This window comes from Taudactylus pleione, unplaced genomic scaffold (genome assembly GCF_031769625.1).
Source record: "Taudactylus pleione unplaced genomic scaffold, aTauple2 ptg001408l, whole genome shotgun sequence".
NCBI lineage: Eukaryota > Metazoa > Chordata > Amphibia > Anura > Myobatrachidae > Taudactylus > Taudactylus pleione.
Window position 1 is genome coordinate 220,560 of NW_028285808.1, and position 25,422 is coordinate 245,981.

Consider the following 25,422-nt stretch of genomic DNA (forward strand, 5'->3'; position numbering starts at 1 on the left):
GATAACAAAGGTAAGTTCTTACCATATCTCTTGTTTTCTACTTCAGGGTCCATAGGGGGTCCACAGGGTTGACCTTGGGGATGTCCCAAAGCAGTTCAACTAAGGGCGGGGACGCTCCTGTGCTGAAAGGAGTACCCGGCGCCCAAAGGATGCATCCTGAGAGGCGAAGGTGTCAAACGCATAAAACCTCAAAAACGTCTGAATTGAAGACCAAGTAGCCGCCTTACACAGCTGAACAGCGGAGGCGCCACGTCTAGCAGCCCAAGAGGGACCCACAGAACGAGTGGAATGAGCCTTAACAGAGGCTGGCACAGGTAAACCCTCCTGCGCATAAGCCTCACAAATAACTGAACGAAGCCAACGGGCTAACGTTTGCTTGTTGGCAGGCCAACCCCTCTTGTGAAAACCGAAGAGGACAAACAAAGAATCCGACTTCCTAACTAAAGCAGTCCGGTCCACATAGATTCTAAGTGCCCGGACCACATCCAAGGAAGCCTCACCAGCAGAAAGATCAGGTGACTGAAAAGCTGGCACAACAAGTTCCTGATTAATGTGGAACTTTGAAACCACTTTGGGCAAAAACTCAGGACGCGCGCGGAGCACTGCCCTGTCCTGGTGAAAAATCAGAAAAGGAGGGCGACAGGAAAGCGCCCCCAATTCTGAAACCCTCCTGGCCGAAGCAATTGCCAGGAGAAAAATGGTCTTAAACGTCAGCCACTTGAGCTCAAGCGGCTCAAAAGGAGGACCCTGCAAGACCCTCAGTACCACCGTCAAGTCCCACGGAGCCACCGGAGGCACGAAGGGAGGCTGGATCCTGAGAACACCTTGGAAAGAGGTGTAAACATCTGGCAGTGTAGCAATCCGTCGCTGAAACCACACGGACAAAGCAGACACATGAACCTTCAGAGAGGCCAGGCGTAAGCCGAGGTCCAAACCCGATTGAAGAAATTCCAAGATTCTGGAAACCCGGAACACCTGCGGATCATAGTTTCTGGATTCACACCACTGAAAATAAGTGCGCCACACCCTGTGGTAAATCCGCGCGGAAGCAGGCTTGCGTGCCCTAAGCATGGTACCAATCACTGAACTGGAGAAACCCCTAGACCTCAAGACGGCTGTCTCAAGAGCCACGCCGTCAAAGACAGCCGACCCAGATCCGGGTAAAGGCAGGGCCCCTGAGACAACAGGTCCCGACGCTGAGGAAGAAGGTACGGAGCGTCGATGGAGAGGCACCTCAGATCGGAGTACCAAGGACGTCTGGGCCACGCCGGAGCCACCAGCACGAGCGTGCCGCCGTCCTGCTTGAATTTCCGCAGAACCCGAGGAAGTAAGGATATCGGAGGAAACAGATACGCCAGGTGAAACGTCCATTTCACCGACAGAGCGTCTACCAGACAGGCGCCTGCGTCTCTTGTCCTTGACCCGTAAACGGGCAACTTGTGATTGTGACGGGAGGCCATCAAGTCCAGCTCCGGCAGCCCCCACCTGTCCACGAGTAGCTGAAACACCTCTGGGTGAAGCGACCATTCCCCGGGATGCACATCGTGACGGCTGAGGAAGTCCGCCTCCCAATTGAGGACTCCGGGAATGAAGACTGCCGAGATCGCTGGAACGTGACACTCCGCCCAAGCAAGAATGCGAGACACCTCCGACATTGCTGCCCGACTGCGAGTTCCCCCTTGGTGGTTGATGTACGCCACCGTGGTGGCGTTGTCGGACTGCACCTGAACCGCCCTTCCGTGAAGAGCGGGGCCGGACGACTGCAGGGCCCTGTACACAGCCCGCAGTTCCAGGATGTTGATGGGGAGAAGTGCTTCTTCCGCGGACCAACGACCCTGAAGCGATAATGAGCCGGTCACTGCCCCCCAACCCCGAAGACTGGCATCCGTCGTGAGCAGGACCCAGTCCGGGATCCAAAAGGGGCGCCCCTCGACCAGATGCGCCGTCTGAAGCCACCAAGCCAAAGACTGCCGAACCTCCGCGGACAACACCAGCATCTGAGAGCGGATCCGGTGAGGTAACCCGTTCCATTCCGATAGAATCAGCCCCTGCAGGGGCCGGGAATGGAACTGGGCAAATTCCACCATGTCGAATGTCGACACCATGGACCCCAGAACTCTCATAGCTGAATGGACCGACAGGCGGCAACTGCTCAGGCAACTGTGTATCCGCAGCTGCAGGGAGGAGACCTTCTCTGGAGTCAGGAAAATCCGCTGCTGACGAGAATCCAGCAGGGCTCCCAAATGAGCCATCCGCTGTGATGGAATCAGGGAGGACTTCTTCCAGTTTATCAACCACCCGTGTGCTTGAAGACAAGCAATGGTCAGGTGGAGATGTCGAAGAAGCACCTCCGGGGAGCTCGCCAGCAGCAGAAGATCGTCCAGGTACGGCAACAGACGTAGACCCTGACCCCGAAGGTGGGCAGCCATAACCGCCATCACCTTGGTGAACACCCTCGGAGCCGTGGAAAGGCCAAAAGGCAACGCCCGAAATTGGTAGTGATGGTTCAGGATAGCAAACCTCAGATACCGCTGATGTGCCGGTGCTATGGGCACATGGAGATAGGCGTCCTGGATATCGAGGGAGACCATATAATCCCCGGGTTCCATCGCCAGAATGATGGAACGTAACGTTTCCATCCTGAACCTGGGAACTCTGAGGTATCTGTTCAGAGACTTCAAATTCAGGATAGGGCGATGAGAACCATTGGGTTTCTGTACCAGAAACAGAGTAGAATAGTACCCCGTCCCGCGCTGAGACTGCGGAACGGGAACAATGACCCCTGCTTGTAGCAAGGATTCTATAGCTACCTGAATCTGACCAGCTTTGGTCTTGTCCAGAGAAGGACTCGTACAGAAAAACTGGTGGGGCGGCCTGAACCGAAAAGACAGGGCGTACCCCTGAGAGACTACTTCTCGAACCCAGGCATCCGTGGTGGTATTGTGCCAACACTGGGCGAATTGGAGAAGTCGGCCTCCCACTCTGGGGTCCCCCAGAGAGAGGCCCGTCCCATCAGGCAGCAGGCTTATCCTCCTGCTTGGAAGAAGGGCGCCGAGCACTCCATGCCTGCTTCTTGGGCTTGGGTGCGGCCTTGGTCGCCGAATGTCTCGGGAAGGACTGGCCCTTGGCCTTACCCTGAACCCGAAAGGACCGAAAGGCAGAGCTCCTCACTTTAGCCGGCGCAGAGGCCGAAGGGAGAAAAGCCGACTTGGACTTAGCCAAAGTATCCACTATTCTGTCCAAATCCGGACCAAATAGTAAATCACCATTAAAAGGCAAGGCCTCCAGACCCTTTTTTGAATCTGCATCAGCCCTCCAGGACCTCAGCCACAGGGAGCGCCGAGCAGACACCGCTGCAGCCGACACCCTAGAAGTGAGCAGGCTGGCATCCAAAGACGCTTCCCCAATATAGGAAGCTGCATCCCGCATCTGTCCCACTAACGCTCTCTGGATATCCGGAGCCTCATCAGGAAAGGTATCCTCCAAGGCATTGGCCCATGCCTCAATGGCTTTAGCCACCCAGGAGATAGCCATGGACGGGCGAGCCACCGCCCCGGAAAGAGAATAAATGGACTTTAAACAAGTCTCCACCTTCCTGTCCGTGGGATCCTTCAAAGAGGAGATAGACGGCAATGGCAGCGTCGCGCTTTTGATCAAGCGGGTAACGTGGGAATCCACCGCCGGCGGAGTTTCCCATTTCCTGCAATGAGCTTCAGGAAAAGGATAGTTCGCCGCCAACCTCTTCTGTGGATGGAACCTCTTACTAGGTAATTGCCAGGCCGCCGCCATATGATCAGATAATTGATCAGATAGGGGGAACACAGTTGAGGTCACCTTGGCCTTTTTAAAATTAGGAAACTTCGACCTAGGAGCCGGCGCATCATCCTCAACATGTAGGATAGCCCGCACCGCCCTAACTAAGGCTGGAACATTAATGGAGGACTTAGCTTCCACCTCCTGCCCCATGACATCAGAGTCCTCATGGATTTCTCCATCATCTGAGGACACTTCCGAGTCCGACAACTGCGCAGCTAGTGAACTCACAACCGGACGTTTAGACACCCTTGGTGGCACATCACCTTGCAACATGGACTGAAACGCCGAGGATGAAGCCGCCAGACTCTGTACGGAGCTGGATAGAACATCCACCCAAGGCGGAGGAGCCGTCGGAGCAAAACTCTGCAAAGGCACTACAGACTGACGCGTCCCTGGGGAAGACTGCACATACACAGGCAGTCCCGAGTAAGGACCCACAGTCTGGGCCCCGGGGGAAGACCGCAACATTTGTGGAACCCTCGGGGAATGGGGGATGGTGGGCTGCGGTAACGCCCTAGAAGGGACCGCTGATGGGACCGATAACCGGTCCGCAATAGACGCCAGCACCTGTGAAAACATCGCCCAAGGAGGGTCCTGTGATACAGGGGGGTTGGAGGGGCCCGGTACCAGCTGGCACCGCCCGCACAGACCATCCTGAGATAAGTCCTCCCCATCAACTCCAGCAGCACAACGTCTGCAGGAAAATAGCACAGGAGCCACAGAGCGCTCAGTCTCCTCATCAGACATGATACCGTAAATCACAAGAAATAGGTATCACCAGAGGAATTACGGTTTTAACACCCGCGCACTCACCAGTATGCGACACAACAGCCCAGATATGGTACTGTGTAGCACACAACAGTATGTGACTGACCCCACAAATACGTGTTTTATATAAGTGAGGGTCTCAGAAAAACGCCCTTCCCCCACACACCTGCCGGGCCGTAGGAGAAGGAAAGGGATAGTTATAAGCTGACAGTAAGGAGAATAAGTCACAGACAGGCAGCACTAGCAATAGTCACATACAATGCAGAAAAGTTAGTACTCACTGCACCTTCCGCTACAATCAACCGCCCAGATTCAGTGTCTGGGAGGGCTATAGCGCTGTGTACACTGTCCTTTTGCAGGGGAGAGGTACACAGGGGGACCGGTCCACTTGATACCACCTGGGAGTCTGCGATGTGCCAGTAAAGATGGCCGCCGGAGACCTCAGAGGAGGAGTGGCCGAGAGATAAGAGCAGCTCAGCGACGCCAGACTCCTAGTTGAAAGGCGCGCTGAGCTGAGGGGAGGAGCCGCTAGACAGGGAAGGCTGCCTCCCCTGGCTAGCAATTAACCCCCGGGTTGCCGGTCCCGCTACCAGCCTGATACCCTGGTGGTCTAGCGTACACGCAGGGTATTCCTCAATTGAGGGGGAGCCCGCCGCCGCAGCTAGCGCCTCCGGTCTGTCCCCAGAGACCGGAGGCTCCTGACTGCATTGAAGTATCCGCGGCCCGCCGCACGCGGCGACCCGCGGCTTACCTGATCCCCGTCGCGTCCGGCAGCAGTCAAGGGAGTCCCCAGAGCCCGGCTAGTACAGGCTCTGGGGTCCCGCCGCGATCCCCAGAGCTGTACTGGCGTCGCGGCGCCAGCGGGGAGAAGGAGCGGCAGCGTGGACGTCCTAAAGGACAGTCTGATGCTGCCGCTCTAACAGTGTAAAAAAAGTAGAAAAAAATTAAAAATTTCTCTTTTAAAATAAAGCTTAGGGGCTGCTCCTGCAGCCCCACTGCGACAGGGTGACCCGACTCCGGCCGGGCACCAACTAAAACTGAGGTGCCTGTGGCCGGGGCGGGGTATAGAGGAGGACGGACCCAAGTGCATCCTGGGAGCAGCAAAGCTTTAACTGCGTGGTGCCCGTGGATCCAGATCCAGCTATACCCCAAGGTCAACCCTGTGGACCCCCTATGGACCCTGAAGTAGAAAGCAACGGTTTGGGAGATATCAGGTTATAGGTTCGAGACACACTGAACCCAAGTCAAGGATCTGTATTCTATTTATTTTGTTATTAACTCCAATGTGGTTTTAAAACATTTAGATATGTATCCACACCATTTTATAGAAACATGTGTGGTGTTCATATAATGGTTGATAGGTTTAGAAATTTACCTATTGTGATTGGCTATATATAATAGCTCAGAGGTAGAGTAATGGTTTGGGATATAAGTTATGAGTTCAAGACACACTGAACCCCAGACAAGGAACTGTGTCCAATTAATTTGTTTAAGTATTTTATTTTTGTTGTTATTATGATTGTAAGACACTTGAGAGATATTTATATTAAAGATAAGAGATGTTATTACAATAATATGATTATGTTGATTTGAAACACATTTATATTGTATGTATTGTGAAGGTTCACACGTGGATATATGTATATATCTCAATATACATTTTTAATGTTCTACATATGTTTAAGAATTATACACCTGCTGGGGGAGGTGGATAGGAGGTGGATCACATACAGGTGTTAGAAATTACTTTGATTGACACACTAATCAAATTGAGATGCCTGTGTATAAAAGGAGGTCCATTTGGAGTATGCTATTACTCTTTGATAAAGCCCCATGGTTGTGGAGCGAAACGCGTCAAGGAAACAGTTTTGGACCCCACTGTACTTGACATTTGCACCCATTATTGAGACAAGCTCAGCTCCACCGGCATACGTGAATTGCAGTTCCACTGGACAAACGGCCGACACCTGGTGAGTTGAGGCAGGATTGAGACGCAGCCGGATGGACACACTGACAGCAGATCAGTAAGGAGCCACTCACTCGTTGTCTCTCCGGAGCCTCCTCCACCGCATACAGTCTTTGCAGTAATTATACCTGTTACCCAGGATATTGGTAGCTACCTATGTGACTTGATTTCCAATGAAGATACAGGTAGTCTGTTATTACCGGCACTTTACCGGTGGGATTGCTCACTAATTATCTCAGATGCAGACCAACTAACGCACATTTGCATTTTTTATACATTTTTCATATATTTTTACTTTTTTGATCCACCTCCTCCAGTGAATCATTTAGAATATTAAGATTCATATCATTATTAATTTACTATTGTGTATTGATTCTGCTATTTAACATTTCTTATATGTTTAGTTCTTTAGTTTTCAATAATGTTGTAATTGTTTTTTATTTACGAATTTATATTGTCTTTATTGACCGGTCAATGAATTTATTATAGTAAATATATTTTTTACTTAAATTTTTGTCATTGTGGTTATCTGCTTTCATTCATTCTTTTTGGAACACCTTTTATATACATTTATCAAGAATTAGCGCAGATATTTCTTAATATTTTGTCCATTTTTGCAACACCTGGTTTCCCAGGTGGTTTTTAGTGTGTTACCACAGGCACATGATAGTATCTATATATACCCACACACAAACATTACATATAATATACTGCAAACGGCACTACATTCAACTGCCCAGATTCAGTGTCTGGGAAGGCTATAGCGCTGAGTACACTGACCTAAATGGTGAGGTACGCAGGGGGACTGGACTCACTGTCATCCTAGGAAATCTGCGCTGCACCATAGAGGAAATGGCCGCCTGGAGACCTCAGAGGAAGCGTGGCCCACGCAGGAAGCAGCTCAGGGACGCCAGAGCACACGCAGGAAAGGTGCGCTAAGCTGAGGGGAGGAGCCGCTAGACAGGAAATGCTGCCTCCCCTGGCTAGCAATTAACCCCCAGGACGCCGGTTCCCGCTGCCGGCATAACTCCCTGGTGGTCTAGCGGTCACATGAGGTATACCTCCGCAGAGAGGGAGTCCGCCGCTGCTAGCGCCTCCGGTCTGTCCCCAGAGACAGGAGACTGCATGCACTTACCTAATCCCCGGCGTCCAATGGACAGTCTGCTACTGCGAAGAGTAAAAAAATTAAAACTCTGAAAATAAAAAGTAGCTTAGGGGCTTCTAATCAGCCCCCCCTGCGCTAACGTTGACGCACTAACGGTGACCCGACTCCGGTCGGGCCCCAACTTAAACTGAGGTGCCTCTGGCTTGGGGGCGGTGTTATAGGGAGAGTGGACCCAGTGCATCCTGGGAGCTGATGGCTAACTGCGTAATGCCCAGATTTGGTTCCCAACCTATACCCCCGAGGTCAACCCTGTGGACCCCCTATGTACCTTGAAGAAAAAAAAACACTTTTTCCAGCTTTATGTATACATTTCACCTTACATCCAACTAATAAAAAAAATGCAACACTTCAGAAAACTAATAAAAAGAAAAGCTAAAAATAACAGGATTCAAAAAGTGATCAGTAATCTAATTTAATACTTTGTATAGCCACCTTATGAAGCAATTACAACCATCAGTCTATTTTGTACATGTCTCTAACAGATTTGAGCACCTAGATTGGGGAATAGATGCCCATTCTTCCTTGCAGAATTGTTCTAATTCAGTCAAATTTCGTGATGAGCGGCAATGGCCAAGTCCCTCTATATATATTCTATTGGATTTTGGTCAGGGCTCTGACTTGGGCACTCATATTAAGCCCCTCTATTGCTTTTGTGGCGATATGTTTAAGATGGGTACACACCGACATATATTGTGCGATCAATTTATCTGCCAATATATCTGGTGCTCATCGGCCAGTGTGTACTAGCGATATGTCCATGAACAACTTTGTTCACAGACATATCGCGTCAATTATGCTGCACAGCTGATGTACAGATATCTATCCATCGGCAAGTGTGTACAGGCGGTCAGCCGATCGCCCGTACACATGCAGTGGCGCAACCCCCGCGGCTGCCTAGAAGATGCTGGTCGTTCAGTGTATATGAAACCCAGTCATCTACAGATATATCTGCAGATCACTCGATCTGCAGATAATATGAGATATGGTAAGAACTTACCCTTGTTATCTCTATTTCTACGAAGTCCATAGGGTTCCACAGGATACCTTGGGGTATAGGTGTGACGTCAGTCGCAGGGCACCAAAGAGTTAAGCTTTCAGCCTCCCAGGATGCACTAGGTCCCCCTCCTATACCCCGCCCCCGGGCCAAGGCACCTCAGTTAGTTACCAAGCCATAGGCCGGAGGAGGAGAAGGAAGAGAGAGAACAAAGATCTGGACACATACAAGAATCACATTCTCACCAGAGGGAGACGGAAAACCGGTGACCAGAGCAAAGCCCATCTGCAGCACAGGTGCGACAGGGCGGGAGTCCTGTGGAACCCTATGGACTTCGTAGAAATAGAGATAACAAGGGTAAGTTCTTACCATATCTCATTTTCTACTTCAGGGTCCATAGGGTATCCACAGGATACCTTGGGGATGTCCCAAAGCAGTATCTTTTAAGGGTGGGGACGCTCCTGTGCAGAAAGGAGAATCCGCCGCCCGAAGGAAGCATCCTGAGAGGCGAAGGTGTCAAACCTGTAATACCTCACGAAGGTATGGACAGAAGACCACGTAGCAGCCTTGCAGATCTGAACTGCCGAGGCACCACGTCAAGCTGCCCACGAAGGACCCACAGACCTAGTGGAATGAGCGTTCAGAGAAGGAGGGACCGGTAGGCCTTCATGAAGATAAGCTTCAGAAATAGCCATACAGATCCAGGCTGCCAAAGTTTGCTTTGAAGCAGGCCAACCCTTTTTACGGAAGCCATAGAGGACAAACAAAGCGTCCGACTTCCTAAACGAAGAAGTGCGGTCAACATAAGTCCTTAAGGCCCGCACAACATCCAAAGAGGCCTCACCCACGGAAAGACCCGGTGAGTTAAAGGCCGGAACAACTATTTCCTCGTTAACATGAAACTGGGAAACAACTTTGGGAAGAAACTCGGGCCGAGTGCGGAGCACTGCCCTGTTCCCATAAAAAACCAAGAAAGGGGGTCTACAAGAAAGAGCCCCTAACTCAGAAACACGTCTGGCCGAAGCAATGACCAGAAGGAAAACAGTCTTAGCTGTTAGCCATTTAAGATCCACTGTGCCCAGTGGTTCAAACGGCGGTCCTTGGAGAGCCCTCAGGACCACAGCCAAATCCCAAGGCGCCACAGGTGGAACAAAGGGCGGCTGAATGCGGAGAACACCCTGCATAAAGGTGCGCACATCCGGGATTGTAGCAATCCTACGGTGAAACCAGACAGATAGGGCCGAAACCTGTACCTTCAAAGAAGCAAGGCGAAGCCCATGATCTAGTCCCGCTTGCAGGAAGGCGAGAATCCGAGACAGACGAAACTCCCGCGGTGCATAACCTCTCGGTCGACACCACTGGAAGAACGTATGCCACACGCGATGGTATATCCTCGCGGAAGACGGTTTCCGAGCTCGTAACATGGTACGCACCACAGAGCTGGAAAACCCCCGGGACCTCAGCATGGCCGTCTCAACAGCCACGCCGTCAAAGACAGCCGAGTCAGGTCCGGGTGAAGGCAAGGACCCCGAGACAGAAGGTCCGGTCGTAGCGGCAACCGCAGAGGAATGTCCACGGACAGACCCTGAAGGTCTGAGAACCAGTGCCGTCTGGGCCACGCGGGAGCTATCAACAGGAGCGTCCCTCCTTCCTGTTTGAATTTCCGGATTACCCGTGGAAGAAGGGAGACCGGAGGGAACAGGTATGCGAACCGGAACGTCCACCGGACGGACAGAGCATCCACCAGAGACGCCCCTTCGTCTCTTGTGCGAGACCCGTACACCGGCAACTTGTTGTTGTGCCGGGACGCCATGAGGTCGATTTCTGGAAGACCCCACCTGTCCACCAGTAGTTGAAAAACGTCCGGGTGCAGGGACCATTCCCCCGGATGAACGTCCTGGCGACTTAGAAAGTCCGCCTCCCAATTTAGCACTCCCGGGATGAAGACCGCTGATATGGCCGGAAGATTGCGCTCCGCCCAAACCAGGATCCGAGAGACCTCTACGAGAGCCGCCCGACTGCGAGTTCCTCCTTGCCTGTTTATGTAGGCCACGGTGGTAGCGTTGTCCGACTGGACCTGCACCGGGCGACCCTGGAGAAACCGCTGTGCCTGCTGGAGAGCATTGAAGACCGCACGGAGTTCCAAGATATTTATTGGAAGCTCCGCTTCTGTCTGCGTCCACCTGCCCTGGAACAAGTGTGGACCCGAAACAGCTCCCCAGCCCCGAAGACTGGCGTCCGTTGTCAACAGGACCCAATTTGGAACCCAGAACGGACGTCCCTTGTTGAGGTGGGTCGTCTGTAACCACCACGCAAGGGACAGGCGAACCTCCTGGGTGAGCACAATCGTCTGGGACTTCAAAGACTGAGTCAGCCCGTTCCACTTGGACAGGATCAGATGCTGCAGAGGTCTGGAGTGAAACTGGGCGTATTCCACCATGTCGAACACCGACACCATGGAGCCCAGTAACCTCATCGCCGAGTGTAAGGACACCCGGCGGCTGTGCAGGCAACTGCGCACCCTTGACTGTAAAGCAGAGATCTTGTCCTCCGTCACGAAGATCCTTTGCTGTCCCGAGTCCAATAAGGCTCCAAGATGCAGAATCCTCCGAGACGGGATTAGAGTGGACTTCTGCCAGTTGATTAGCCAGCCGTGCCGTTGCAGCAGTGCAATGGTCAGGTCCAAGTGGCGTAACAGGAGCTCTGGAGATCCTGCCACCAATAACAGGTCGTCCAAATACGGCAACATGCGGACTCCCTGCAGCCGCAGGGAAGCCGCCATGACCGCCATCACCTTGGTGAAAACACGTGGTGCTGTTGCCAGGCCAAAAGGTAACGCCCGAAACTGGAAGTGGTCGCTGCGGATTGCAAACCTGAGGAACTGTTGATGGCGCCAAAGAATAGGGACATGCAGGTAAGCGTCCTGTATGTCCAATGACACCAAGTAGTCCCCAGGTTCCAGCGCCAGAATGATGGACCGTAGGGTCTCCATCCGAAACTTCGGGACCCGCAAAGACTTGTTGAGTGCTTTGAGGTTGAGAATCGGACGATATGACCCATTGGGTTTCTGTACCAAAAATAGATTTGAATAGAAACCCTGGCCCCTCTGGGAGAATGGAACCGCCACTATAACTCCAGCCTGGAGCATAGTGTGCAATACCTTCCGCAGCTCCGTAGCCTTGTTCCGGTCTGATGGGAGACCCGTGGTGAAGAAGCGAGCCGGGGGTCTGTGCCGGAAGGAGAGGGCGTATCCGTGGGAAACCACCTCCAGAACCCAAGTGTCTGTCGTAGTGGTCGACCAACACTGGGCGAACTGTAGCAGGCGGCCTCCCACCCTGGGATCCCCCAAAGGGAGGCCCGGACCGTCAGGCCGCAGGCTTGTCATCTGGCTTGGGGGCCGGACGTCTGGTACTCCATGCCTGCTTCCGGGGCTTGACCGATTTCTTAGGGCCAGCCTGTCGAGGAAACGACTGTGGTTTGGGCCTGCCCTGGGCCCTAGATGACCGAAAGGACGATGGTCCAGAACCAGAAGGAGCAGCGGCCGACGGGAGACAAGCAGATTTGTCTGCCGCCAGCGTGGCCACAATCTTATCCAGATCCGGACCGAAGAGAACTTCTCCGGTAAACGGCAACGCTTCCAGACCTTTCTTGGAATCTGCGTCCGCCTTCCAGCATCGCAGCCACAAGGTGCGACGAGCAGCTACCGCTGCTGAAGAAATTCTAGACACCAGAGTACTAATGTCTAGAGCCGCCTCGTTGATGTAGGTGGCCGAATCACGGAGATTGCCAATCAACTCCGCCTGATCGGCCGGACAGTCGGATTCAAAAGAAGCCTCTAATGAATCCGCCCAGCGCTCCATCGCTCTGGCAACCCAGCAAATGGCCATAGCCGGCCGTGCTGCCCCCCCTGCAAGGGAATAAGCGGACTTCAGGCAGATTTCTACCTTGCGGTCCGTAGCATCCTTAAGGGAGGACATGGATGGCATCGGCAATGTGGCACTACGGACAAGACGGGTCACGTGAGAATCCACCTGTGGAGGGGATTCCCACTTAGCAAAATAATTATCCGCGAACGGATAAGCCACCGCCAGGCGTCTCTGCGGCTGGTATCTTTTGCCAGGTTGTTTCCACGCCTCCTCTAAATGGTCCACCAACTGACCCGAAAGAGGAAAGACTGTGGCATCGCCCTTCACATCTTTGAAAAAGGCATACTTAGATTTAGCCGCTGGGGGAACTTCGTCCTCAATCACCAAGGCTGTGCGGACCGCCCGAATAAGTCCAGGAATATATACTTTGGACTTAGCATCAGCGTCCTTAGTATGGAGAGGTTCCTGATCGTAAGGATCCAGAATCTCCCCATCATCAGACGTCCCTTCGTCATCCTCATAAGGAGCGGACAGAGACGCCACCGGCCTTTTATGAGGCCGCATCACAGACTCCCCTTGCAACACATCCGACAAGTGCTGTACAGAACTCGTCAGGGAGTTAACCCACGCTGGCTCCTGAGAACCCGGGAGCGGGGAAATAGGGAGACTGTGGGGTACCACCAATTGTCGTGGGAACCCCTGCATGGGTGACGACACCACAGACTGCTGGGACAAACCCCTCGGAGTAAACGCGGGCTGCGGAGCTAACTGGCCCACTAAAGCTGTTAACGCCTGAGCGAAACAAGCCCAGGGCGGCTCCTGTACCGGTGCTGTAACCGTAATAGGCCGCGCCATGGACAAACACTGCCGGCAAAGGCCCTCCGCGCTACCCTCCCCCTCCGCTAACGGTACTTTGCACGTGGTACACTGTAGCCGGAGGGGAAAATCACTTTCAGACATGATGGCACCACGTATGTGACCTCTCTCACCAATTAAGTATTAAATAGGCGAGAGACCACCCTGTAGCACCGCACCGCAAGGGCTTTAGCAGAAGAACAGGGACAGTAATAAAGCTGACAGTTTAGAGAAGAAAAGTTACAGGCAGCGCTAGCACAGTCACATACAATGCAGAGAAATAACAATTCCTGCACTAACAGCGCTGATCACTCAACTACACAGACACAGGGCCTGGTAGGACACAGCGCTGCATACACAGACCTGACCACAGCGGAGGAGAGGTATGCGGGGGGACCCAGACCACGATGCTTCCGTCTAGCGCTTCCAGCAGCGTTCACCATGCGTTCTGGAGAAGATGGCCGCCGAGGAGCAGAGAGGAGGCTGGCCTGGGGGAGGAGCGCTGCCACAGGACCAGTCGGCAGCATGCAGAGAGGGCTGTGTGCAGCGGGGGAGGCGCCGGCTGTGAGACAGGGAAGGCGCGCTCCCCTGGCATGCATTTAACCCCTGGGACGCCGCAGCGCTACCGCTCTGCTGCGGTCCGCTGTCCCAGGGGGTAGTGGAAGCGCAGGTTGGTCGCCTGGCTCCACGCTGCAGCCAGTCCCCAGGGAGCCCCCTGCCTGGGGACTTAGGACCATGTGATCAGCGGGGACCCACCGCGGGACCCCGCTGCTTACCTCTGTCCCCCTTGAATCCGGCCATGGTCCGGAGCATCTGGGGTCACCGCTAGCTGTGACCCCAGACGCCCACCAGCATCCCCGGATCAGTACCGGCGTTCTGGTACCGGCGGGGTGTAGGGAAGACAGCATGGACGTCAGGACTGACTGTCCATGCTGTTCATCCAGATGTGCAGCCACAGCTGCATGAAGAATAAGCTTCAGGGGCTCTTCTAGCCCCCACTCCAACAGGTGCACCCGACTCCGGCCGGGCACCAAACTAAACTGAGGTGCCTTGGCCCGGGGGCGGGGTATAGGAGGGGGACCTAGTGCATCCTGGGAGGCTGAAAGCTTAACTCTTTGGTGCCCTGCGACTGACGTCACACCTATACCCCAAGGTATCCTGTGGATACCCTATGGACCCTGAAGTAGAAATATCTTTGCAGTATACACCAACCTTTAAGGCACTGTTGTGCTGTTAGGTGAACCACCTGCCTACCTTCAGCTGATTAGCTGAGGCTTTTCTCAAGAATTTGGGTGTAATTGTCAGCATCCATTTTCCTTGCAAACCTGACTAATTGCTCAATCCGCACATCTTATGTCCTGATTAGGGCATCCTAACTGCTGATTCCTTGCCCAAAACCAGGACTTATCGCACATTTGTGCTTCCCACCTCAGTAGGGGTAGAGCAGAAATGCCGGCGGCTCTTCTCACCCACACTTAAATTGCACTGTCGGGTGCCCAATACCGACAGCCGCCGGTGCTAACAACTGAATCAATGTGAAAAATGGTAAAGACCTTGAGAGGGTATGATTTTCTATAGGCACTGTAAGACATCTTGTTTTTCCAACTTTAAAACAGGTAAATTAACCTAGATGGAAGCCTCCAGCATCATATAATGACTGCTTACAGAGTAATGAAATCAGGAAATCAACACAAATTATGCAACATTCTTCTACTAAAACAGAAAGGGAACTACAATGACGTAGTTCTTACAGCAAATGGAAACTCAGAAGCTTAAATTACTAGAAAATGAATCATTCAAAAGGTTACTTAATGCAACTTTTTTCTTGCAGCTTACATGGGGTTCAATGCCTTATTGCAATCACTGTATAAGAGGTGTAACCTAGCAACAAAACACTACAATAGTACACAGCAGATGCCAGGTCCGAAGGGACAGAAACCCATCTACAAAGCAACACCACAATAAAGTAGTTGGAGCTGCCGCAATCAGTGCTTACCCACTCATTTCTACGGAGTGACCACCAGTTACCTGGCACTCTTTGTGCCGGGACCTTGCAAGACAGTTTTGACAAGGTTTTTTCTTTTTCAGCATTTCTGAAAAGGGCTGAGGGGGGGCCTGGTGCTGGTTATAGAAAAATAGGTGGACCAGTCTCAGAGATTCATGACTGGTTGTTGATTTAGGAGGGGACCCCATACTTTTTTCTTAAAATGTAACCATTTCTGCACTTTTAAACATGATGAAGCCTATGCATATATGCATATATATATATATATATATTAGTGTTCACTCTAGCTCCGGCGGTAGGCAGGGCGCCGAAGCCAGAGAGGGCACCTTTGTGCGCGCACAGCCGAAAAGGGGACGTGTCTATAAGACGCATCCCCTTTTTGTCACTCTTGGGGGCGTGCCCGGCACACGCCAGGCAGCCCCCAAGCGCTGAACACAGGAAGAACAGATGCCGGGCGTATGCGCCCGGCGTCTATGCTCCAGCGGTAACCGGGTAACCGCACATTTCTCCACCCGCGGGACATGAGCAGGGCGCTTTTTGACCTTCTGGAGGGCAGGACGCTATTTGCCCTCCAGAAGGAGGACAGGGCGCCACGCCAAACTAAAACAGCCTAGCGGGAACGCTACATATAGTGATCTGTGCAGTGGGGATGTAGTCGGCATCCATTAGAATCCGACAGGAGTCAGAATCCCAGCGGCTGCACTAGGGGGAGGGGGGTTAGGCTGCGGGATTGGTAAGTTCCGGAAAGGGGTAGGGTTAGATTGCTTTCCTGTACGAGTCAGGATTTCCATCTCCTGCATTACTCGGCTTGATAAATCTGGGGTTTCCATGCTATTCTTCCAATGGTCGAAAACATTGGTGCTTTAATATTCAATTCTGTTCTATTTTAAAGTGTGCACTCTGTGGTATTTGGCCTCAGTAAATTGGTGAACAAAACCAATGACAAACCAACAAGATTAGAATCCGCCACTTGGTGAATTTTGCCTAGCACCCAGGAGCCGCACGACATTCACAAAACAGGGACGACTCCTGCACAATGGCACCGAAGGCCCACCACCGGTCAAAACCACACAAGCAGCCTGGGAGCCATTCAGACTGAGAGGGCGATTCAATTGTTTTAGCAGGCCCGATCACTTCAGACGGAGCAGTATTCAACGGTTACTGCCCCAGGCGCGGAGAAGAGAGCAGTAATAATGGGTGCTCCGTAATGCACAGAACATCCGAAAAACAAGTGAACAATTGAATTCCCCAACCACAGCCTCTTACCGCAGTGGGAGCCAGACAGCAATTTAGCTAAGTACTGCACATAGTAAGTTAGTGCATCATCAGTTTGATCACAGTATGAAATGCAAACCGAGCCATGTCATTATATTCTTAATAATGTAACATGCATTTACCCATGTCTTTATAACCTCTTCATTAATTTACTTGTGATCTTAAACACAGTCTTAAGCTGGCCCCACACAGCGATTTTTTCCCCCGATCTGACCGATTCGGACACATCGGAACGACAGATCGTGTAAAAAATGACCAAATCTTGAGTCCCCACTCACAATCACATTGCGATGTGCGCCCCCGCAGGCCGCACATCGCATCTTCAGATCTGCGGTGCTGTAGGGCAGATCTGACGATCTAGACTCAAATGCACTGTGAAAAAGTCTGGCTGCAGGAGATCGGATGAAGATTGGACAGCATATCGTGTGCAGAGCTGCCGGGAGAGTTTTAAGGGAAATCGGACACATCGTCGGAACGTGAGAATAGACGGTATGTGTGTGGGCACCTTTAAGCATATTCTTTTTAATGATTGGAAATTGTTAGCGCTGAGTGTCTAACTAATGGTCGTCTATTGGAGCAATTAAATTGTTGCTCCGATCAGACGCCCATTAGCTGCAGCAGTCACATTTTTTTCTCGCAGCCTCCGGATGTGTGAGGAAAAAAAAAAACAAACAAGTTCTTATGCTGGGTAAATAGACCAATGGTTCACAAACTCACTCCTCAGGACCCCATATAGTTCACGTTTTCCAGGTCACCTAGCAGGTGCACAAGTGTATTCATTACTCACTGACATTTTAAAAGACCCACAGGTGCAGCTAATTTTTCACTTGTGATTTTGTGAGTTGACCTAGAAAACAGGACTTGTTTGTGGTCCTGAGGACAGAGTTTGAGAACCTGTGCACTAGACAATATGTCCGAATGCAGCATGGCCGTTGCTGCCCGCTATGGCAAGTGTGTATGCATTTGCTGATGCCAGCTCCAATGCTGGGTCCCATCGCAGAAGAGGTCGGGCTGAATACACATCGTCTAGTGTACACCCAGCCTTCGTTTAGATGCCCAAGCGGTAGTTTGGACTCTCAAACCAGGATTTTAGACTGGGTTAGCCACTTTTCACGTCTAAACTCCGCCCTTTTGGGAGTGTAAAATACTAATGGGCGTCTCATTGGAGCAACAATTGAATTGCTCCAATAGACATACATTAATCATCCAGTGCTAACAACTGAATCCCCACAACACGTCCAACAAGACTGACACCCTAAAATAAAAAAAAACATTAAAAACATTACCAACTTCAGTTAAAGGGATCTTCTCAAGACATGAGATCTTAAGTTGGGTACATACTAGACAATTTTTTGAGCGATTTTCCCGATTCAGACGTATCGGAACGACATATCCTCAAAATCTAGTCACATATACCCACTCTAGGTCCGGTGCCAGGCAGGGCGCCGGACCTAGAGAAAGCACTCCTGTGAGCCGAAGGGGTGTGGCCACTGAAGGGAGTATCTCTTTATGACGCATCCCTTTATCGTCACTCTTGGGGATGTGCCCGGCACTTACGGACATGGCGGGCAGCCCCCAAGCGATGTGGTCACTAAATGGATGCCAGGCACATACGCCCGGCATCCATTCATTGGGGGTGACATTGCACCACCGTTTTCCCCACCCGCGGGATACTGCGGCCTGCGGGAGGGGACAGAACCCACAGGCTGTTTCAACGGGGTGCTGCGCTGGAGGGCAAGGTGCTTTCTGCCCTTTAGAAATAGGGCAGGATGCGGCGCGCCACTGAAACAGCCTCGCGGGAATGCTACACTATGTCAGACGGAAGGCGCTCCCGTGGGGTCGTCAGCCGCATTGTCAAAACAGCCCAACCTGACTATGCGATTGGCAACCCCATGCAGCGGGATGCTGCAGGGGTAGACATGTCGGGCAACGGAACTTCTAATTTGTACCGGCCGCCTGAAATGTCAGGCAATCGGATTGCTGGGTACATAGGCCGTTTAGTGTGTACCCAGCTTTAGACCATTTTAGATGGCAAATTATGCACTGCTGTGTGGCATGACGTGCATTGTGTACACTACTGTGTCGCATAATGTGAAATGGTATATTCAATTACAGGGAGCAATTCAATTGTGGCACGCACCCACTGCTGAGCGTCTATACGAATAGGCGCCCGATGGAGCAATTCAATTGTTTCTCCGTTTGGGCGTCCATTAGCATTTACTGCGCCCACAAGCAGGAGGTTAGGGCGCCCAAAAAAAAGGACTTTAGACATTAGGTTAGGGCGCCCCAAAAAAAGGACTTTAGACATTTTCCTCGCACCTCCAGAGGCTGCGAGGAAAAATGTCACTGCCATGGCCAATGGGCATCAGATAATCAATTGAATTGCTCTGATAGATGCCCATTACTATAGACGGCCAGTGGGGGGTAGGGGGGGGGGGTGGGCACCACAATTGAATGGCCTCCATAATGTAAATTGATTATTTTAACATATAATAATAACTGTATACATCAGCTTTAGCGACAACCAAAAGATTGTTCTCGAAAATTAAAATGTCCTCAGTGGTCAGCACCCTGCCCCCCAAAAATCCCAGAGTGAACACTAATAATGCATCTGCAGGCTAAGGACAGCAGTTAATATCCTGCTGCAAACCTATGTACCCTAACTGGACTGATAAACACTATAAAACAAACTATTGGAACTCATCAGGTAAAACTAAGAAACTAAACAGGCACTAAGGTGAAAAGCTAGGAGCAATTCAGCACATAGCAATGTGTACCCAGCCGATATGTCGGCCTGACATATCGGATCCTGGGTACACATCAGAACGATGTAATTAACGATGGAACGATCACTTTTTCTGTCCTGCATTAACACTTACACCACGATGGGGGAGATACTGGGCATTAGATAACCCTCCTCCCAATCTGAAGACATGTCATCTGTAGTGTTCGGCAACAACTTGAAAGAGGGACTCCCCTTCTTCAAACAAGGGTGCCAGGATGGGGGATTTTGGGGACTTGCAGTTGTGTTCCCTACACCCAAATTATTATTATTTTTTTTAAATATGAAATGCCCAGTGTCGTTATCACGCACCTGTGTGATGACATTACTCTTCTGTGGCCAGCTCCTCGTCTCCCCGCCTGTACTAATTAGCGGTGCAGCAATAAGGACAATGTATGGGACTCAGGGGCATATGTATCAAAGTTTGATGTTAAATATATATCGCCAATCAGCTTCTAACTTACAGTACATTTTGCAGGCTGTTTAAGAAATGATAGTTTGGAACCGATTGGTTGGTGATATATATATTTCACAATTTTATCTCACATCAAACATTGATACATATGACCCATAGTCTGCCTTTTTAGGTATATGCACTGAATGGGTTAAGAAATAATCATTCAGCTGCATCACTGATGAATTTAATGAATTTAGTATGCAATTCCATTATACTGTGGAAATAGAATATATAACTGAGTATTTCTACATATATGCGAAACAATAACATGGTCGTTGTCACCCAATGGCTAATTACTAATACAGAAACTTTATAAATGTGTCACTAATAGTACCACCTAATGAGGTGACCTATTGAGAAGGATGGCAGTGGTCTCCAGGGACTTTTGGACATATTTGATAGACAGACCCAACAATCATTTTATCCCTGGAGCAGCATCTGCAGATTAGACAATCCATCATACATTTTTAACAAACTAAGGCTGGGTACACACCTAAACGACCGGCAATCGTGCCGATGTTCAGGGCGATTTGCCTTCACCCCGGACATCGCATAATTGCCGGTACACACTTGAAAGATTTAATGAAAGACGGAACAATCACTTTTCCGTCCTTCAACATGTATAGGCTCACATGCGATATCGTGTGATTGACTGCAGCACAGCCAATCGCACGATATCGCATGCGACCGCGGGTACGCACAAATTGGGCATAGACTGTACGATACGCCCGATTTGTCGTTCCGATTTGGCTAAATCGGTCAAATCAGGCCGATATCGTGCAGATGTGTATGCACCCTAAAGCTGGCCATACACGGCACGATATACGTGCCGATCAAACGGATCGGCACGATATAGGTGCTATATCGTGCAGTGTATGGGCACGGTATCGTACCTGATATCTTGCTGTGCGCTCCCGTGGGATCGTACATCGCACCCCCAGATCTTCCCGCAAGTTCATCTGATTTGGGATGCGATATACGATCGCATTCAGATGGAGGAGCCGGCATATTGTGCAGTCAGCGGGGACCGCACTATTGTCAGCTGGGAAAGCACGATTTTGCCGACGGATCGGCAGTCGCCTACACGGTCGCACCGTGTATGGGCATCTTAAGTTTTTAGTTTTTTTTATTATCTATATATCTATCTCACACACACGACCATTAAATAATCTAACACTTGCACAATTGATAGTGCTGCACTCCTGAATTGTGAAAAATCTGTAAAATTTGGGGGACCAAATACTTCAGGTCAAGAAGGAGAGCACAATGTATTTTAAAACAAATATAAAATGTTATAGTGGTAAAACGAAAAGCTTTGCAATACCTATAGCATTTGTCAGCTAGCAAAAGATATATGAAACAATTTATACTTTCCAACTATAGCAGTGTAGGTAGTGTGTCAGGATGAGTTTGTCATGAAGCTGGGCTAGGTGCATCACAAATTACAGTACAGCGTAACAGAGGAAAGCTCTTGAATAGATAAAATGTAAATTCAAGGTAACTACAAAAGCATGCAGATATTAATGCATCTGGTTCTACAATATCTTAACAGTGATGGATCGTAAAAAGCAAAATCAGGTGGCACATTGCAGTCTGAGAACGATGGGAACTACAGAATGATTCTGCATCTATCCAAAAACGGAGAGAGAGCAGATTCCAGCTCCCTTGCAGCTATATGGGTGATAAAGAGACAGAAGCAGCAGACTTGAAGACATGGAGACCCTTTCCTGTACACTCTCCCCAGCAGCAGCTCACCTCACATGAACCCAGCATGCAAAACAAAACACAAGATGTCTGCTGGCAGTGCACAGCCCCTCCCTCTGTGGGCTGGGGACGGGTGGAGAGTGACCTGCAGGAGGAGGTGGGGAGAGGCTCACAGATGAGCAGGGGGGGGAGGGGGGAGTCACCATGTGATGGAGATCTCATTCACTGTCAGATTGCATCAGCCCCTTGTACTTATAGGGGGGAGGCGGGAGGAGACAGCAACCACCCCCATCATATCACTCCCAAAGACCAGACACATAAAGAGACATTACAACCAGTAAGGGGGCGGGCAGCCAGCCCCCACTAACCCTGCTGTACGCAGGTGCCCAGGTCATGGGAGGTGGGAGAGGGTGAGCATCATACCATAAACATATGATGTATTGTATAGTAATGATAGATGTGTGCAATCATCAACTCAGATACATCAATTACCTACACAGCCATTACAATGGATACATATACAGGCACAGAATAGTCACACAGCCATACCAAGGGACCACAAGTCTCAGCGGACTCTGGAATTGCTAACTGACAGTCAAGATACATATATTTTCTTAGCAGGCAGTAGTATAGTAGTGATCGCAAAATTGAGAAAAAAAAAGAATCACAGGGTAGCAGTCAGTGATCGCATTAGTAGTATAGTCAGTGACACCACCACAAGTATAGTCAGTGGTACCAGCAGATGGTTAAGAGAGCAGTACAGATCAGTATAGTCACTGATACCATCACATGGTACAGGGTAATAAAGCCAATGATATCATTAGTAATAGTCATTGATAGCATTAGCACTATATAGACACTAGTATTAGCAAGTAAAACAGTGCCTGGTAGTATAGACCAGTGATCACACTGGTGGTATAAGTGCCAGGTAGTATAGTTCAGTGATCGCACTGGTGGTATAAGTGGCAGGTAATATAGTCGAGTGATCGCACTGGTGGTATAACAGCAGTGCCAGGTAGTATAGTCCAGTGATCACACTGGTGGTACAAGTGCCAGGTAGTAGTCCAGTGATCACACTGGTGATATAACAGAGCCAGGTAGTATAGTCTAGTGATAGCACTGGGGGTATAACAGTGCAGGGGTGGGTAGCATAGTCCATTGATATCAATGGTGTTATAAGTTGTCCAGGTAGTATAGTTAGTGATGGCACGGGTGGTATAAAAGTGCCTGGTGGTATAGTCAGTAATGGCATTGTTATATCACTAATACTAGGTAGTATAGTCAGTGAGAGCACTGGTGATATAACATTGCCAGGTAGTATAGTTAGTGATAGCACTGGGGGTATAACATTGGCAGTTCGTATAGAGATAGCACTGGTGAAATAACAGTGCCGGGTAGGATGGTCAGTAATGGCAGTGGTGATATAACAGTGCCGGGTAGGATGGTCAGTAATGGCAGTGGTGATATAACAGTGCCGGGTAGGATGGTCAGTAATGGCAGTGGTGATATAACAGTGCCGGGTAGGATGGTCAGTAATGGCAGTGGTGATATAACAGTGCCGGGTAGGATGGTCAGTAATGGCAGTGGTGATATAACAGTGCCGGGTAGGATGGTCAGTAATGGCAGTGGTGATATAACAGTGCCGGGTAGGATGGTCAGTAATGGCAGTGGTGATATAACAGTGCCGGGTAGGATGGTCAGTAATGGCAGTGGTGATATAACAGTGCCGGGTAGGATGGTCAGTAATGGCAGTGGTGATATAACAGTGCCGGGTAGGATGGTCAGTAATGGCAGTGGTGATATAACAGTGCCGGGTAGGATGGTCAGTAATGGCAGTGGTGATATAACAGTGCCGGGTAGGATGGTCAGTAATGGCAGTGGTGATATAACAGTGCCGGGTAGGATGGTCAGTAATGGCAACGGTAATATAACAGTGCCGGGTAGGCTGGTCAGTAATGGCAACGGTAATAGAATAATAATAATAATTTTATTTATATAGCGCTTTTCTCCTTAAGGACTCAAAGTGCTTTACATTTACAGTACAAAACAAGATTAAACAAGGGACATTAGTGAAATGCTTGGGTGAATAGGTGAGTCTTGAGTATTTTTGAAGGATTCTAGAGTGGAGGCCTCTCGAACTGTGCGGGGAATATAACAGTGCTGGGTAGTATGGTCAGTAATGGCAGTGGTGATATAACAGTGCCGGGTAGTATGGTCAGTAATGGCAGTGGTGATATAACAGTGCCGGGTAGTATGGTCAGTAATGGCAGTGGTGATATAACAGTGGCGGGTAGGATGGTTAGTAATGGCAGTGGTGATAACAGTGGCGGGTAGGGTGTTTAGTAATGGCAACGGTAATATAACAGTGCCGGGTAGTACAGCTATAAGGAAATATACCAGAGTCTGTACTCAGGGCCCCGGCACCATAACAAGGTCACACATCCATGTCCCCGGTGTGGAGGAGAGCAGGAGGCTTTCGCTCCAAGTAAAGGCCGGCTGTACATAGAGTGCGGGGGGACCGGTAGAGGCCCGGGAGCCATGTTGGAAAGGCCCCGGAGAATGAGGAACTACAGACGCGCTGGAGCTACGGGAAGCTGTCCGGCCTTACCTGCCAGAGGGAGGTGGTGGAGCGACGGCGACGAGTGACCGTGCGATGGTGGAGAGGAGGGAACACTGGGCCCGAGCTCCCCGCACGGTTCCCTCCGCTGTACTCTACAGCCCGCTCCGGGAGTGACGGAGACAATCTCCTCCAGCAAGGACACGCCCACTCTCCCCCCCACCCCCGTGACTCCCAGCCGGCGGTTATCACTGCGCACGCGCGCTCCCCCCTCTGCCTCCCGAGAGGCGGGAACTGAGGCAGCGGCGGCGGTTACAAGCGCTGGGCGCGTCTAATTCCCCCCGCCCTTCTGTCCGTCGCTGTGAGGAGTCGCTGCCGACGTGCGATTTCTGTGGTAAACAAAAGCAAAATGAGACTTGTATCAGATGCACTCATCTTCACCCCCCTAGCCCTCGGCCCGTATCAACACTACACGCACCTCATATCATAATGGTGTTTACCGGGGTTTTCATTGACTCCTTTCACCTTTTTCTTCCAAAAACACCATTCACTTATTCCTCAGAGTAGAAAGAATTCTGCCCAGTATTTGTGGGTATTGTGTAAAAACAACAAACTATATATAAAACTAAAAAATTACATATATTTATATAATATAGTTAAAAAAACGGTGTCTGTAGTTAACCATACAAAGAGTGTGTTCCATTAAAATCCATATATATATATATATATATATACAGTACCAATCAAAAGTTTGGACACACCTTCTCATTCAATGGTTTTTGTTTATTTAAATTATTTTCAACAGATTAATTTTGCATAGATCAAAACTATGAAAGAACACATGGAATTATATTGTAATCAAAAAAGTGTTAAATAAAAATATGTTTTATAGTCCTCAAAGTAGCCCCCTTTTGCTTGGATGACCGCTTTGCACACTCTTGGCATTCTGTCAATCAGCTTCATGAGGTAGTCTCCTTGAATGGTTTTGAATTAACAGGTGTGTCTTGTCAAGAGTCAATCTGTGGAATTACTTGCCTTCTTAATGTGTTTGAGACCATCAGTTGTGTTGTGCAGAGGTAGGGTTAGTACACAGTGGACACCACTATTTGACTACTGTTGTAATCCATATTATGGCACCAACCACTCAACTCAGTAAAGAGAAACAACAGTCCGCCATTACTTTAAGATATGAAGGTCAGTCGATATGGAAAT

General features: G+C 50.2%; 1 protein-coding gene across 2 annotated transcripts in view; it reads right to left on the reverse strand.

Moving 5' to 3' along the window:
• Positions 1–24,376, reverse strand: part of KIAA0232 (KIAA0232 ortholog) — an 82,130-nt gene extending 57,754 nt beyond the window's left edge. For both annotated transcript variants that reach the window (XM_088463556.1, XM_088463557.1), the window contains exon 1: positions 24,262–24,376. The gene's annotated coding sequence lies outside the window, so the exon portion shown is untranslated. The remainder of the gene's footprint in view (positions 1–24,261) is intronic.
• Between the last annotated feature and the right edge of the window lie 1,046 nt (positions 24,377–25,422).